Raw genomic sequence first — 16,813 nt, 5'->3', positions numbered from 1 at the left:
TTCGTACTTCATAAGTACCTTTGCTTCGGGTCGAGTTTATCCACTTATTCTAACATCTTTTACTGACACGTAAGTAAGTTCTGATGGGAATATCTGAACTGTGGGCATAATTTTTAGTATCGAAAATTATCTTTTTTTTAATGCTATGAAAAGTGCGCGATCGTCTAGTCGCATCTTAACCATTTGAACGCGTAAAAGTTCATTTGAAAAAAGCAAATTTTCCATAAAAAATAAAGTATTCTATAAATTTCCTTTTATTTGTTTACTTTAGTCCATGGCTTGTAAAAGCATTTTTATGCGTCCAAAGGAGAAAAAAAAATCGCGCGACATTAGTCGATTTACGCGTCCAAAGGGTTAAATGTCAATTTTGTATGTCATTGTATGGAGATGTATCAGCTTTGGCAACTTGATTGATCGTTATATAAATTAGTAAGTCTTTGGTTATCGTGCGACAAACGAAACGCAGTCCATTGCTTCGTTGTCCTAAGTTATGTAGTCTTTGTTCTCCTACTCCAATTCGCATCTTCCGGAAGGCCGGCGCCGGGTCGCGATATTAAGAATTTTCAGCAGATAACTTTTGGTGGAAAACCTTGTTCGTCTGAATCGAGAACAAATTTATTAAGTAAAACAGGAAGATTTCAATCAGCTTTGCATTCAACAAGATATCGTAAGTAGATAATTTGAAATACAATGGTTTACTTGCTTTTCTTGCCAGCATTTTTGTATTTTATTGATAGAGTCTTAACAATTTAAACATTTTCGATAGTCAATTTAAAAAAAATGCAATTTGGCTGTTTCCAATTGTCGGTTGGTGAGTTTAGTTGCGTCGTTCTCACGTTAACACGCTTGTAAAACCGTCCCAAGTGGTCCATCACTTCTGAACATTACCCACACCCAGTGGTGTATAGGCTACTGCGTCGCATAGACAGTGTTATCCTGATTGTTAATTATCGTAATTACGATAAGAAATGGTGTTCAGTCCTGCGCCCGAGGTGGCCCAAGTCCAGGGTGATATTAATCAGTGTAAAAAATCATTTTTGTTTATTTTAACCACCCTAAGCATTGAACCCTAGACTTCAGGTAGTCAAACGCGCTTACCATTACACTACTGAGGCATACAAAAGATTTCTAGATTTTAGCGAGTCCTGAGTGACGTGTAACGCGACATGATCTACGTACATTAGGTATGTTTTGTCTAATAGATTTATATTATCCACTGACACTTCGTGATGGAATTGCATTTTTAATTTATTATTAGATTAAAACCAATATTTTTAGCTTTTCCACTTTTTTATTTGACCAGCGACCGGGTTTCGTCGTTACCGACATCATCAGACTGGTGAGAGGCTATACAAATTGTTATGTTATATATAAAAGAAGGCAGGAGTTGATAACCATGATTTGATATAATTTTATGAGAAATTAATTTAATTTGAGTGAATTTAAGTATTGTATGATATTTAAAATATTTTTTATAAAGGTTTTTTTTGTATTGAAAGCACGATTTTATATAAAGTTATAATAGATTTGCATTTTTTGTAAATGAATTTAAATTATGTAACGAGGTATCAGGAAATGCTGGTTGACGGCTCCTTCCACTAAGCTGTGGTTGTCCGGGGGGAGTCCGAAGTTCTCTGAAATGTAAATTTCCCGGCAGTCATTTCTTATCGACAAGACATTAAGGCATCTATTGTTTCTTTTCTAATGGGTAAAGTAAGGGAGAATGAATGTGTGTTACTTGATCATTTAATATGTATTTATTATGACAATTTTTTTTTTAATCTATTTATTTCCAAAATTTCGAGCCTATCTAATTTTTTACCTTTACTACAAATGTTCCACTCCACTTTTAAAATACTCCACTTTTGCAAACCACTTGATAGAGTCAAATCATGATTTCGATAAAAATGTTAATGTAAAAATCTTACACAAATGTGTAAGATTTTTACATTAACATTTTTATCGAAATCATGATTTGACTCTATCAAGTGGTTTGCAAAAGTGGAGTTTTCTTTTTTATTTCTCCAACTTTGGACATGTTCGTTTATTCTTATTTTAAACGATCGTCCTGAAATGCAGTGCTGAATACGTGGGGCAAACAGGACGATCGTTTAAAATAAGAATAAACGAACATGTCCATAAACGAACAAGTTGGAGAAATAAAAAAGAAAACTCCACTTTTGCAAACCACTTGATAGAGTCAAATCATGATTTCGATAAAAATGTTAATGTAAAAATCTTACACAAATGTAGTAAAGGTAAAAAATTAGATAGGCTCGAAATTTTGGAAATAAATAGATTAAAAAAAAAATTGTCATAATAAATACATATTAAATGATCAAGTAACACACATTCATTCTCCCTTACTTTACCCATTAGAAAAGAAACAATAGATGCCTTAATGTCTTGTCGATAAGAAATGACTGCCGGGAAATTTACATTTCAGAGAACTTCGGACTCCCCCCGGACAACCACAGCTTAGTGGAAGGAGCCGTCAACCAGCATTTCCTGATACCTCGTTACATAATTTAAATTCATTTACAAAAAATGCAAATCTATTATAACTTTATATAAAATCGTGCTTTCAATACAAAAAAAACCTTTATAAAAAATATTTTAAATATCATACAATACTTAAATTCACTCAAATTAAATTAATTTCTCATAAAATTATATCAAATCATGGTTATCAACTCCTGCCTTCTTTTATATATAACATAACAATTTGTATAGCCTCTCACCAGTCTGATGATGTCGGTAACGACGAAACCCGGTCGCTGGTCAAATAAAAAAGTGGAAAAGCTAAAAATATTGGTTTTAATCTAATAATAAATTAGTATGTTTTGTCTTGTTAATTTATAATTAATCTGTGGCATGCGGCTTCTACTCTGATACGGCTTTCAGGAATGAAAAGTGTCCTCTCACTCCTGATATAAACTTTGGTTTGTGTCTTGTGTATATTTTTTGTTTCTATTAAGTATGTCTGTTCATTGTAATTGGCTCTAGCTTTAGTATACATAAATAATTAAAAATAATTTTGTAGGTAATGATAAATTGAAATCGCTAAAAGTTATTAAATAAATTTTTTTCGGCCAATTACCCGTAATATATAAAATATCCTTTTTTGGGGCTGGTCATCTCATTTTCATCCAGTACAGCAAAGATCTTCTTGAAACCTGCTGATGAAAACATACAATAAGTGATTATGATATGTGGTTCTTGCTAGATGGGATGGTAATTTTTTTAACATGTTTCCAGATGGAGCCTAAACGTAATTCAGAAGATGATCAGAAAGGCAAACGCTATGCAAAATATATAAATGGTAATATGATTACTAGGCATCAGATGTGCTATTATTTCAATCATCATCCATGGAGGTTTTCACAGATATCTCGGAAACAAAAATAGTCATCCTTTGTTACATTTCTTGAAAATATCTCAAATAGTGAGACATTGAAAGGTTCCTGCCACATTCCTGAATCCGGTGCGGAAGTTCCAGACTTCCTGTCAGATTGCCAAGCTAAATTTTAGGAACTAAATACCAAAAATCATGAAAAATATTGTGTCCCAAATTTGCTACGAATTCATAGCAATAGCTCAATAGCTTTCAAGGTCCCTGTCACTGACAATCTAAATAACTAAAAATTCGTGAAACCATCACCGAGTCAGGTCAGACGTTAGAATAATCGGTGGGTATGTATGAGGAGTTTCGTGATTGTAGAAGAGTGCCTGCCGCTGCGGTAAAGCAGCACGATGGTTAGTTAGCCGACTTGACAATGGCTGATACTTGGACGCCCCCGGGATAGTCCCGGACCGGCGCGGCAGACAGACTTAGAGTCGTGTCAAAGCATTTGCAGAAAACATTCAGTCATCGTATTTCCCACTACTATTTTTCACCTACATTTTATTACAGTAAAGCAACCCCAACAAGTGTGCACCCTATCACACGCCTTTACTTCGACGCAGAAAGACTTCATATGTGGCACCCCAACAAACATAAGAAACAAAAACACCTTAATGATGCAGCTAACATCATCACCATGATCAATTTTAAACGAAATAGTGGGATAGCAAGTCTGCACACTAACATGCGACGCGTGGATTTTTAAAATTATTTTTAATGGCTTTATATTAAAAATAAAACATCAGTTTTATACCACTTAAATATTGTTTTTTTATGACGATCATTTTCGGAAGCTACCGATGCTTGCATCTACAGGTGTAAATATATGTTCATATTAATGTAAATGAAAGCATCTGTAGCTTCCGAAACTAGTTGTAATAAAATATAATACTTAAGCGGTATGAAACAGTGTTTAATTTTTAATTTAATCTTGTCATACCACGAAGTAAATACCGAAGCTATGAATAACATAAGATGGCTTTACTAAGCAAATTGTCATAGTTTTGTCATTTGGAATTTTAAATCATTTAAACAATTTCGAAAAATATTTCTACCCATGAATACCAAATGTACCACATTTTCACATATGTACATATTATGAAGTTATTTCAGTGGTTTATGCAATGTGTAGCATTATAATATATATAAAATGATGTGTAATTTGAATAATATGTATTAATGGTTTATGTAAGCTTATTTTCAATTTATTATAACTATATATTGTAGATAACTTTACTCTAGACTGTTTTTTTTATGACTGGCATTTTTAAACCAATCAATTTTGAAGTTTAAATTACTGAAAACTTAAATTATGAAAAATTAAATGATTTTTTTTTTTCAAATAAATCATATTTACAAGATCAAGTTAAAGTACATGACATATTTGTAATATATTATAATTATATTTTTCAAAAACTACATTTTATCTTTTACCTCACCAAGTTCCTGCTCATGTGTAGCAACGGACATTGAGGTTTGAATTTTATGAATATTTTAATTATTTCTTAAATATGAATTACAGAAAGTACAGCACTTCATACAGCTATAGAAAAAAGAGACTTCAAAATGGTTAAGTTTTTAATAGATAAAGGAGCTGATGTGAATATTCGAACAAAAGACGGTAAGACATCTTATTTGTATTTATACTGGTAAAAAAATTTTTTAGAATGACTTCAACGACTGCTTTTTATGATCCATTCATTTACACCGATTCTACTTCTTCTTTATATAGGACTATGTCTGTCATTCTCCGGTCCACTTCTGGGAGGTGTAAGACCAGCTATCTCTCCATCGTTTGGGTGGTCTTGCTGGGGGTCTGCTACCTCTTTCGCCGCATTCCGCTGCTATCTCCACTCGATCCGAACTCGCTCTTCCAACATGATTTCTCCAGAAATGTCTTCTTTCTCGTCCCCATCGCACAACATATTTAACATCGCAGATTTTTCTTATTTCAGAGTTTCTTACTCTGTCGCGAAGTGTTAGGCCTGCAATGGGTCGTAGAGTCTTCATTTCGGATGTTCTAAGAAGGCTTTTCGTTCTCGCAGCGTCGGCTCTTGTTTCTGTGCATTGTGTCATAATCGGTCTTACGCAAGTCTTATAAATTCTCACCTTACTCCCTTTCAGCATGTGTTTATTTCTCCATACAGCATTTAAAACACCGATTGAGTGGCGGAATCCCGTTCAAATCTGGGTCCCGTGAATCTTGTTCATCAACACTTATATGTTCAGATACGCTGAGATTCAGAGTTCTTTACTAATAAACAACAAACAATCCTAATTTTGTTAAACTAATTTAATGGTTGCTACAATTTGATGGACAAGTCATTGATGAAATTATTGGTATGAGCTATTCTGATGGCGATTTTTTCGTTGTCAAAAAAAAATTTGGAGTGAGCCTAACAGCGAACATTAAGGTTTGAATTTTAAACATGTCCCAATTTTTTTGTTAATGTGAATTACAGGAAGAACAGCACTTGAAATAGCTGTGAAGAGTAGACAGTTTGGCACGGTTAAGAGTTTAATAGATGGAGGAGCTGATGTAAATGTAACACCAAAAGACGGTAAGACATCTTAAATATATATTTATACTTAGGCTTACCATAATTATAAAGATCTAAACCGGGACAGATAACAGGTAGGGACAAAAAACGAATACAGTGGAACCTCTTATAACGAGCATAATTCGTTCCAGCATCTTACTCGTTAAGCGAAACATTTTTTCCAATAGAAATCAATGGAAGATACGATAATGTGTTCCATGCCGAAAGAATATTCATTTGTTTATGTATTTTTTTTTAATGTTTATTTTTTATTAACGTTTATTAATTTTTAAGTAACGAGCCTAAACGTAATTCAGAAGATGATCAGAAAGGCAAACGCTATGCAAAATATATAAATGGTAATATGATTACTAGGCATCAGATGTGCTATTATTTCAATCATCATCCATGGAGGTTTTCACAGATATCTCGGAAACAAAAATAGTCATCCTTTGTTACATTTCTTGAAAATATCTCAAATAGTGAGACATTGAAAGGTTCCTGCCACATTCCTGAATCCGGTGCGGAAGTTCCAGACTTCCTGTCAGATTGCCAAGCTAAATTTTAGGAACTAAATACCAAAAATCATGAAAAATATTGTGTCCCAAATTTGCTACGAATTCATAGCAATAGCTCAATAGCTTTCAAGGTCCCTGTCACTGACAATCTAAATAACTAAAAATTCGTGAAACCATCACCGAGTCAGGTCAGACGTTAGAATAATCGGTGGGTATGTATGAGGAGTTTCGTGATTGTAGAAGAGTGCCTGCCGCTGCGGTAAAGCAGCACGATGGTTAGTTAGCCGACTTGACAATGGCTGATACTTGGACGCCCCCGGGATAGTCCCGGACCGGCGCGGCAGACAGACTTAGAGTCGTGTCAAAGCATTTGCAGAAAACATTCAGTCATCGTATTTCCCACTACTATTTTTCACCTACATTTTATTACAGTAAAGCAACCCCAACAAGTGTGCACCCTATCACACGCCTTTACTTCGACGCAGAAAGACTTCATATGTGGCACCCCAACAAACATAAGAAACAAAAACACCTTAATGATGCAGCTAACATCATCACCATGATCAATTTTAAACGAAATAGTGGGATAGCAAGTCTGCACACTAACATGCGACGCGTGGATTTTTAAAATTATTTTTAATGGCTTTATATTAAAAATAAAACATCAGTTTTATACCACTTAAATATTGTTTTTTTATGACGATCATTTTCGGAAGCTACCGATGCTTGCATCTACAGGTGTAAATATATGTTCATATTAATGTAAATGAAAGCATCTGTAGCTTCCGAAACTAGTTGTAATAAAATATAATACTTAAGCGGTATGAAACAGTGTTTAATTTTTAATTTAATCTTGTCATACCACGAAGTAAATACCGAAGCTATGAATAACATAAGATGGCTTTACTAAGCAAATTGTCATAGTTTTGTCATTTGGAATTTTAAATCATTTAAACAATTTCGAAAAATATTTCTACCCATGAATACCAAATGTACCACATTTTCACATATGTACATATTATGAAGTTATTTCAGTGGTTTATGCAATGTGTAGCATTATAATATATATAAAATGATGTGTAATTTGAATAATATGTATTAATGGTTTATGTAAGCTTATTTTCAATTTATTATAACTATATATTGTAGATAACTTTACTCTAGACTGTTTTTTTTATGACTGGCATTTTTAAACCAATCAATTTTGAAGTTTAAATTACTGAAAACTTAAATTATGAAAAATTAAATGATTTTTTTTTTTCAAATAAATCATATTTACAAGATCAAGTTAAAGTACATGACATATTTGTAATATATTATAATTATATTTTTCAAAAACTACATTTTATCTTTTACCTCACCAAGTTCCTGCTCATGTGTAGCAACGGACATTGAGGTTTGAATTTTATGAATATTTTAATTATTTCTTAAATATGAATTACAGAAAGTACAGCACTTCATACAGCTATAGAAAAAAGAGACTTCAAAATGGTTAAGTTTTTAATAGATAAAGGAGCTGATGTGAATATTCGAACAAAAGACGGTAAGACATCTTATTTGTATTTATACTGGTAAAAAAATTTTTTAGAATGACTTCAACGACTGCTTTTTATGATCCATTCATTTACACCGATTCTACTTCTTCTTTATATAGGACTATGTCTGTCATTCTCCGGTCCACTTCTGGGAGGTGTAAGACCAGCTATCTCTCCATCGTTTGGGTGGTCTTGCTGGGGGTCTGCTACCTCTTTCGCCGCATTCCGCTGCTATCTCCACTCGATCCGAACTCGCTCTTCCAACATGATTTCTCCAGAAATGTCTTCTTTCTCGTCCCCATCGCACAACATATTTAACATCGCAGATTTTTCTTATTTCAGAGTTTCTTACTCTGTCGCGAAGTGTTAGGCCTGCAATGGGTCGTAGAGTCTTCATTTCGGATGTTCTAAGAAGGCTTTTCGTTCTCGCAGCGTCGGCTCTTGTTTCTGTGCATTGTGTCATAATCGGTCTTACGCAAGTCTTATAAATTCTCACCTTACTCCCTTTCAGCATGTGTTTATTTCTCCATACAGCATTTAAAACACCGATTGAGTGGCGGAATCCCGTTCAAATCTGGGTCCCGTGAATCTTGTTCATCAACACTTATATGTTCAGATACGCTGAGATTCAGAGTTCTTTACTAATAAACAACAAACAATCCTAATTTTGTTAAACTAATTTAATGGTTGCTACAATTTGATGGACAAGTCATTGATGAAATTATTGGTATGAGCTATTCTGATGGCGATTTTTTCGTTGTCAAAAAAAAATTTGGAGTGAGCCTAACAGCGAACATTAAGGTTTGAATTTTAAACATGTCCCAATTTTTTTGTTAATGTGAATTACAGGAAGAACAGCACTTGAAATAGCTGTGAAGAGTAGACAGTTTGGCACGGTTAAGAGTTTAATAGATGGAGGAGCTGATGTAAATGTAACACCAAAAGACGGTAAGACATCTTAAATATATATTTATACTTAGGCTTACCATAATTATAAAGATCTAAACCGGGACAGATAACAGGTAGGGACAAAAAACGAATACAGTGGAACCTCTTATAACGAGCATAATTCGTTCCAGCATCTTACTCGTTAAGCGAAACATTTTTTCCAATAGAAATCAATGGAAGATACGATAATGTGTTCCATGCCGAAAGAATATTCATTTGTTTATGTATTTTTTTTTAATGTTTATTTTTTATTAACGTTTATTAATTTTGTACAATTAAAATAATTTTAAAAAAAACTAGTTGATAAAATGAATTTGTGACAAATAATAAATTCTTTTTAACTATAAAACTGTCTAAAGACATTTGTTTCTGCCGACGCTTCAAAATTTGGCGTAAATGTGTCACAGCGTAATCACTGAATAAATTTGTAACACGAATAGCCACCCCCTTATTAGGGTGATGCTTCTGAATGTACGATGCAACATTTTCTCATACTTTCAGCATTTCTCTCATTGTGTTAGAGGATTGTCGCTCTGCTACTTCCACCTTCTCCATTAACATGCTCTCTTCCATAGTTTGTTGCTGTGAATCACGATGCAACTCCATAAACTCTTCGCTGGCCAGCTTGACTGTGCTCTTTCACAAGGTCTTCAATATATAGTTGTTATCCACCTCGAGTTCCGGCACGGAAGTCCCGGCACACAAGTGAATTTCGTGAAAAAAGGGACTTGTCCTTTCTCTGTAACTCGTTATGTGAAATATCGCTCGATAAAGGAATAACTTTTGTAGATTTTTTTTGCTCATTAATAGAGGTTCCACTATAAATCTAATGCCAAAAGTTGTTTATTTGCTGTTAAGAAATTAGTTTTTGTGCCAAGTGTACTTTTCGCTGGAGTGAATTGTTTTTAATATTCTGTAATTTTTTTTTTATAAATCTCTGCATGTAATGCCAAAATTTAATTAAGAGTATAGTAACACCCATACAGTAGACTCCAGCATGCTGCCGCGGTCATCCGACCAAATGTGATTCATTATTGAGTAAACACACTTCAAAGGTGCTGAAGTCTCTGGTAGGCACAAAATATATTGTATAATTTACTCATATTAGGTGCATCAATGTATTGCTCCATTTTTAAACTTTTGATGCGAAAAAAGTTTTTGTGAGCGACAGCTCATCAAAAAGACCATCAGTATTAATTTGCTGTCGTTCATCTGATTGGTGTATTTCGTTTATAGCTTCTGCAGATCTCTCTATTTCTTCCCATTTAAGTACATGATGTTGTAAAAATTATGTAAAAATTTCGGCGCTACCAAAACTGTTTTCCCATAATTCTATGTAAGAAATGCACCGTGTGAATAGATAAATAGACAGTGCAAACCGGGACAATCTAGAGATTGTCTTATTTTAGAAACCGGCCGGGACTCTGGGACCCGTGTCTGAAACCGGGACGTATGGTAAGCCTAATTATACTGGTGGAAAAGTTACTCCAACAAAATGATTTCTTCTCAGTCAGTCCTCGAGGTTGAGGATTGCTGCTAGATGTGGGTCGAACGTGATGACTGCTTCCTTTGATCCATTCATATACACCCATTGAGTGTCGGAATCCTGTTTATCAACACAAAATGTTCAGATTTGCTGAGATTCCAGATCTGAGTTGTTTATTACTTTAACGGTGGCTTAGATTTGATGAACGGATTTTTATTTATTTATTGGCTCAGTGGTGTCACCATTGTTGTCAAAACCGTACATGTGATCGAAGTGAAACTTCTTTAAAAAAATAATAAGAGGGATTCAATGTGCGAGACAGGAGAGAGAAAGCATCGCAAAAGAAATACAAAAATATCGAAATTTGAATAAAAATATTCTGTTTATGTATTTACATTGTCATTGATTGGTGCTTCAAATGGTACATAATGCTAAATTAATGATTTGTGAGAAGTAAAATATCACAAATGTATATGTCCATGATTCAATATTTTCAAGATAAGTAATTCCGAATTTTGTTGTTGATTTGTTGGGTTTGTTAAAACACAATGAATATTACATACATAACGCGTGGTATTTCAGATGTTCATATATAGAGTCTGATGTGTACATCTGCAACGCATACATGCGCAAAACTACCTTATTCTAACGCTCTGTATTGTGTACACGTCGCTCTCTTTTATTTCACTCCCGGGGCTGATGCCCTTCTGATGAACGTGTAGCTTTATTTCTCCTTTTCTCTATATGTAAAACTTTCTTCTCTACCATGTATTGAAATGTGCCTAATAAGAGTGATGAGTGAAAAAATTTAAAAAATTAAAATCATGACTCAATTTATACTTTTGTTTCACATAATCTCTTCGCTTATAGAAATCACTTTGTTACCAAAATCTGATATATCGGCTTTCGGTACTAGAGCTAGAAATACTAGATCCGTCTGATCTGACGCCATGATTTATAAAAGGATCATATACATTTTGGACAGTATGTTAGGGAGGGATTTCTTCAGGGTTGTGACAAATGTACATTTTTAGAATAAAAAGATCATTTATATCATACCTTTTTTAGTTGTAATATTTAAAAAAAATAAGTTACAAAAATACTTAAAGAAACGAGAAAAACAAAGCACATTAAATCAATTTTGTTTCTGCAAAAAGTAACTTGGGTAAAGCTGCTGTGATATTATTCAAAAATATTTGTTTTACATGTCCAGGTAAATAAACAATATGCTATAAAATGATACAAATATAATAACAAAAAATAAATATATATTTATTTGTTATTTCCACGCACCCCTCTCTATTTCTTTCAACATCAGATGGTGCAGTGTTATGGAAGAGCGTAAAAAGGAGGGGGACACTAAGCGAGCTGCATTTACTTGTTTGTTGATTTTTTATAACGTTGCAGACGTTCTGTTAACTAAACTCCATGAAATATTTTCATGATGAAACAATGGAACAGAGTGTTTACAAACTATCAAACACATTTTACTTTAGAATTATTTATGTTTAAATTACAGTATTTATAGCACAGTTACCCAAAAAGTCCTGGTAACAAAGTTTAATCAAAATTTGCATTAGTAAAACTGCGAGTGTGTCGGAATAACACATGTGCACTTTTGTGCAGATAGCGCCGGAGCTGACTAGTCAGTTGTCACCTCGACTGTTTCTGATCAAAAGGGCCCTAATTGACCAAGACAAGTGAATGTATGGGTTTGAATCTTGGATGCAAAATCGTAATGAAAATTGTAACAGACAAATTATGATATTAACCCGCTAATTCGACTGACAGTTTGCAGCATCCGTGATGAGTGGATGACCAATTGGGGGAATTTTACTTATCTAGATGAAACCAGGAACCGAGAACCACGGAAGAAGGGGGGGGCCTTTACTGTCACAGGTTGGAATGTTAAAATCCTTAGTAGTTTGGAACACCCAGTCGCAAATATACACTTGGGTCTGTTTTTATGCGGATATTTTTTATGCGATTTTGAAGTTATTCGACTTTCAAATATAATAGAATTCCCTTATTTTTGTATGTAGTTCAAGTCTAAATCTAAAGTTCAGACTAGTGCAGGTTACAACCGTTAAAGTGTGATTGTGTCACTGGCAAAAGCTCAAATCTTACATCGTATTCAAGAGATGCTTTATTGGAAAAAAATAACAGAAAAACCACTTTAATTTGGATTGAAGATTTCCCATATGTGGATATTTAATTAAGGAAAAAGCTCTTCTGTTCTTATTTTTATGATTTTTTATAAACTTTTTTATGCGATTTATGGTACATTTTTATTTGCGATTTTTAAAAATAATGGAACTTATCCCCTAGTTTTGTATGTCTTTCAAGTTTTTTTTCTCCCGTGGAACATATCTATCTCATAAAAAGAGACCCTAATGTATATATCTACAACAATTATGTACTACAGTTTCTCCAAAATTATTTCAAACTTTTATCTCAGTTATTAGTGATTTCTAACAATTTTTTGTTTTACATTTAAAATTTGTTTTTTAATGTTATTTTAGACAACTGAAAAAACCAAAATGAAAGTATTTTAGTTGATATTTACTATAGTCAATACTTTCACTAAGTCAATATATCGACGATTCCCACTCTAACATAGAATTTTTATTCAAAGTACAATTATAAAGTTTTTTCCACATGAATTTTATTTGACCAGCAACTGGGTAATAAAATGCAGTTCCACCAAGAAATGTCAGTACAAAACTTAAATCCACTCCAACAATTAAATCACCAATTCATTTATGTGCTTTTGTTTTTTGCTAACAAAAAATACAAATTGCCTTTGAAACAGCGCTGCAGCGCCGGGAAATATAAGGAAAATGAGTGTTTTTTTTTAATATGCTAATTAGTGATTTGAATCCCGTTTTGATTTTGATCCTGTAAATATTAAATTAAGCAGATTTTATTATATTTCTATACTTGCAGGTAAAAATTTACTCCATTTAGCAGTTGAGTGCCAACAATTTAAAATAGCTACATTATTGATTCCGCATGTAGCAAATATTGATGAGAAAGATGGTAAAGGATGTACTGCTTTATATTATGCGGTGAAGATGGAGTTTTCTTCACAATATTCAAGGTACGAATTGATGGCAGTGAGAGCCAAACAAGCACTATTAATCAAAAGTCTCAAACAGCATGGAAGTAATATTGAATTGACCAATGATTTCGGTGAAAATATTATTACATATGCTGCATACACCGACATGGAAATATTAACAGCCCTGCTGGAAGACGGAACAAGTAAAAAAGGGATCATCCACAATTATTATACATCTATCCATAAAGGAGTTAAAATATTAACAGCCCTGCTGGAAGACGGACCAAGTAAAAAAGGGATCATCCACGATGATTGTAGATCTATCCTTATGGTTATAGTTAGTTTATTTTTTTTTATTTTCTTTATTTTTTTTTACTACTACTACTACTACCATCACGCCGTTTCCCCACAGGGGTAGGCAGAGAGGATGGAACGCCACACTCTTCTGTCCTGACATACACTCCTCGCCTCCTTCACATACATACATCTAGTCATACATGCCCTCCGATTACGTAGACTTTTGACACTGCCAGATTTTAGATTCTGATTGATCAGATCGTTCCAAGTATTTTTGAAATTTTTTTTTAAAATCATGTTTGTTAACTTTATACATACATATACTGTAAACATTCATTTAAAAATTCAAAAACATAATGAACTTTTTTTGCAGAGACCCACCAAGCCACCCTGTGTGTCTTGTTGGTGGAGTTCTTTTTACATACGTTTTTTTTTAATTGTTTTTATCTTTTTAATCTAAATATACACACAAAAAATAGAGAAAAGGAATTAAGGACTATTTCACAATTTTTATAGAATTAACTCTTGATCATTTACCCATTCCTTTATTTTTGCCTTTGTTTCATTTTTTTATCTCTTACCTCCGTCGGCTACTACTACTCCCATATTTACGTTAATTCTTGGGACTATCAAACCTTCGTTGTGGGTAAATCGTGTATCATGGTTGTGTACTAGAATATTTTTTTCTAGTTTGTTCAACGACGATACTTATCCCCAATATTCCACGTACCGGAAGTAACTTTATATGTTACTTTAACATAACGTTTATATTATTCTCTCTGCCTACCCCTGCGGAGAAGCGGCGTGATGGTTAGTTAGTTAGTTTTAGTTAGTTATAAGGTTTATCCCTTATAATGTATATGCCTCTGGGTACAATTTTTTTAATTTTAGAATATTGCAGATTTTTAACCATTTTCAAATTTGTTTTTGTCGAATGGCCCCAAGATTTAAAACCATGTCTTAAAATGGATACTACTAACGAACAGTAAATAATCTTTAAGGTCAGTTTAGGCATTTGTTAGTAATTTTACCATATTTAACTAAACATTCGTCCACGCGACGACGCCCTTCTGGGTGCAAGTCAAGTGCACTTACTTCCCTGCACCCCGCACCCGCCAGGCTTTGTTTACGGAATACTGATGTATTGTTAAATGTCTCTTACATTCATTCCTAATACACCAAACTAAAGTCTCATGTAACCAGTTACCATTTTTAATACTTTTGATAATTTTCACGTTTTTAATTGCGTAGTCTGCCAGACGAATGTTTAGTTACAATGTATCTACAAATATAGTTTAGTTATCGAAGGTTAAAAAAGAAAAAAAAGTAGTCACTATTTTTTGTTTGTTTAAAAGCTGTAAGAAAAATATATTTTAATAAATAAATCCTTTGATTATACTTCTAGATTGTTAAGTTTTCACTTTGTGACGATTGGAAGAAGACTAATCCCTTTTGTCCCCATGACTTTTTCATCCCTTGTCCTTTTCCTTGTTGTGTACAACGGTTTGCCTCTGGCCTAATACGGCTGCACGCTGCGTAGCTCCGGGAAATCACGGACTTGGTGAAGGTTGAAGGACTTCTACTACTCGACGCTACTGACAAAATTTCAAGAAATCACCTACATTTTTCCCAAAAACAATACGCATTCTCCCAAAATTGCAATTTATCATTGCAAATACACTCAGACCTCGCTTTGCGTCGTTTCACTTTGCGTTGTTTCAAAGTTTTACTTTTGTTTTTTTTTTATGTAAATATATATTTTTTTAAACATTTAAGGACTGAATGAAAAATATGGTAACCTATCTTTGATCTTTATATGACTTCCAATGGAAAATAGCAATTCACTTTGCGTTTCAATTTTGCGCTTCGGTATTTTGGAACGTATCTACGACGCAAAGTGAGGTCTTAGTGTATTGAATCGAAGAATAATATATACCACTAGCCTTGATATTGTAATAGAGCAGTATAACGTTAGTATTGGCACAATAAAGCAATATACCGCTAGTATCGGTATTGTAGTAGAGCAGTACACATAACATAAGTATTGAAACCATAATGAAACACATTATTGTTCAACAAGATAAACTTTATTGGTGCAAAAAATATATTAATTTATAAAAGAAAAAATAGTGACCTGATTAATAGGAAAAAAATTATCAAAAATTAAAAAAATGTGTAAACAACAAGATATACTTATATTTTTAAAAAAATATACAAAAAAATCAATAATCACAACTAAATGCTGCAAAAAATAAATTGCAGTTTTTAGCATATTAGTTTTGTCTTTTATAAGAAAATACGCTTACAAGTACTATAAAGAGAACGTATTCCGACGTTGCTACACCTCGCTTAGTCCCGCTAACTATGTACTTCACTCCAAATGTTGAAGGGTTAATGTGCTGTCATATTTGGGCTGTCATATTTGGGATGATTCATCTCGGATCTACCTGTAGTTAAGGATGGAGCAAACATCGCCAACGCGGTGTGTCTTATGCATCGGTGGGCATAGAAAGGGGCCAAAGAATGAATAAGTAACACCACCTTGATCAAAAAGTTCCCGGAATCACCACCGCGTGGCGTTCTTAGTCACCCAATTTGAGCTCTCTTTTTGTATTGGGTTGCCACATCTGTCATTGACATTCTATGAAATTTTCAGCTTGATAGCTTGACATTTGTAAAAGTGACGCCATATTGAGTACACCTGCGATTGTGCGTGTTTTTTACTTTTTTTAATTGAAAAAAATTGGATGGAATTGGCAACGAGTTTGTATTAAATTTTGTGTTAAATATAGTTTCAGTGATGCGACGTTATTGGTAATGCTAGAAAAATGTTTCGGCAACAATATTCTGAAGAAAACAGTCGTTTACCAGTGGCACAAACGTTTCAGATGTGGCCATGGGTCCGTTAACGATGATGAACGCAGTGGCAGGCCATCAACATCGAAAAGCAACGAAAACATTAACAAAATCAAAGAATGGATGACCGTTAACCGCAAATTGCTGATTAGAGAGGTGGCAGAGGAGT

At 33.6% G+C, this 16,813-nt stretch overlaps 2 long non-coding RNA genes across 3 annotated transcripts; both read left to right on the top strand.

Moving 5' to 3' along the window:
- Window positions 1-453: 453 nt before the first annotated feature.
- Window positions 454-6,149, top strand: LOC148307344 (uncharacterized). Its single transcript, XR_015837867.1, has 4 exons — window positions 454-667; window positions 3,259-3,322; window positions 4,926-5,024; window positions 5,866-6,149. It is a non-coding gene; the product is annotated as an uncharacterized LOC148307344 (long non-coding RNA).
- Window positions 6,150-6,241: 92 nt separating this feature from the next.
- LOC148307343 (uncharacterized) lies at window positions 6,242-15,152 on the top strand. 2 transcript variants are annotated; one of them, XR_015837866.1, is made up of 5 exons: window positions 6,242-6,302; window positions 7,906-8,004; window positions 8,846-8,944; window positions 12,222-12,329; window positions 13,377-15,152. It is a non-coding gene; the product is annotated as an uncharacterized LOC148307343 (long non-coding RNA). The 2 variants fall into 2 exon arrangements; XR_015837865.1 differs by lacking the exons at window positions 12,222-12,329; window positions 13,377-15,152 and having other exon boundaries at window positions 6,248-6,302; window positions 8,846-9,129.
- Window positions 15,153-16,813: the final 1,661 nt, after the last annotated feature.

Source organism: Brachycentrus maculatus, unplaced genomic scaffold, assembly GCF_059751285.1.
Source record: "Brachycentrus maculatus isolate JH-2025_06_01 unplaced genomic scaffold, ASM5975128v1 h1tg000201l, whole genome shotgun sequence".
Taxonomy (NCBI): domain Eukaryota; kingdom Metazoa; phylum Arthropoda; class Insecta; order Trichoptera; family Brachycentridae; genus Brachycentrus; species Brachycentrus maculatus.
This window is presented reverse-complemented; position numbering and strand designations above follow the sequence as displayed.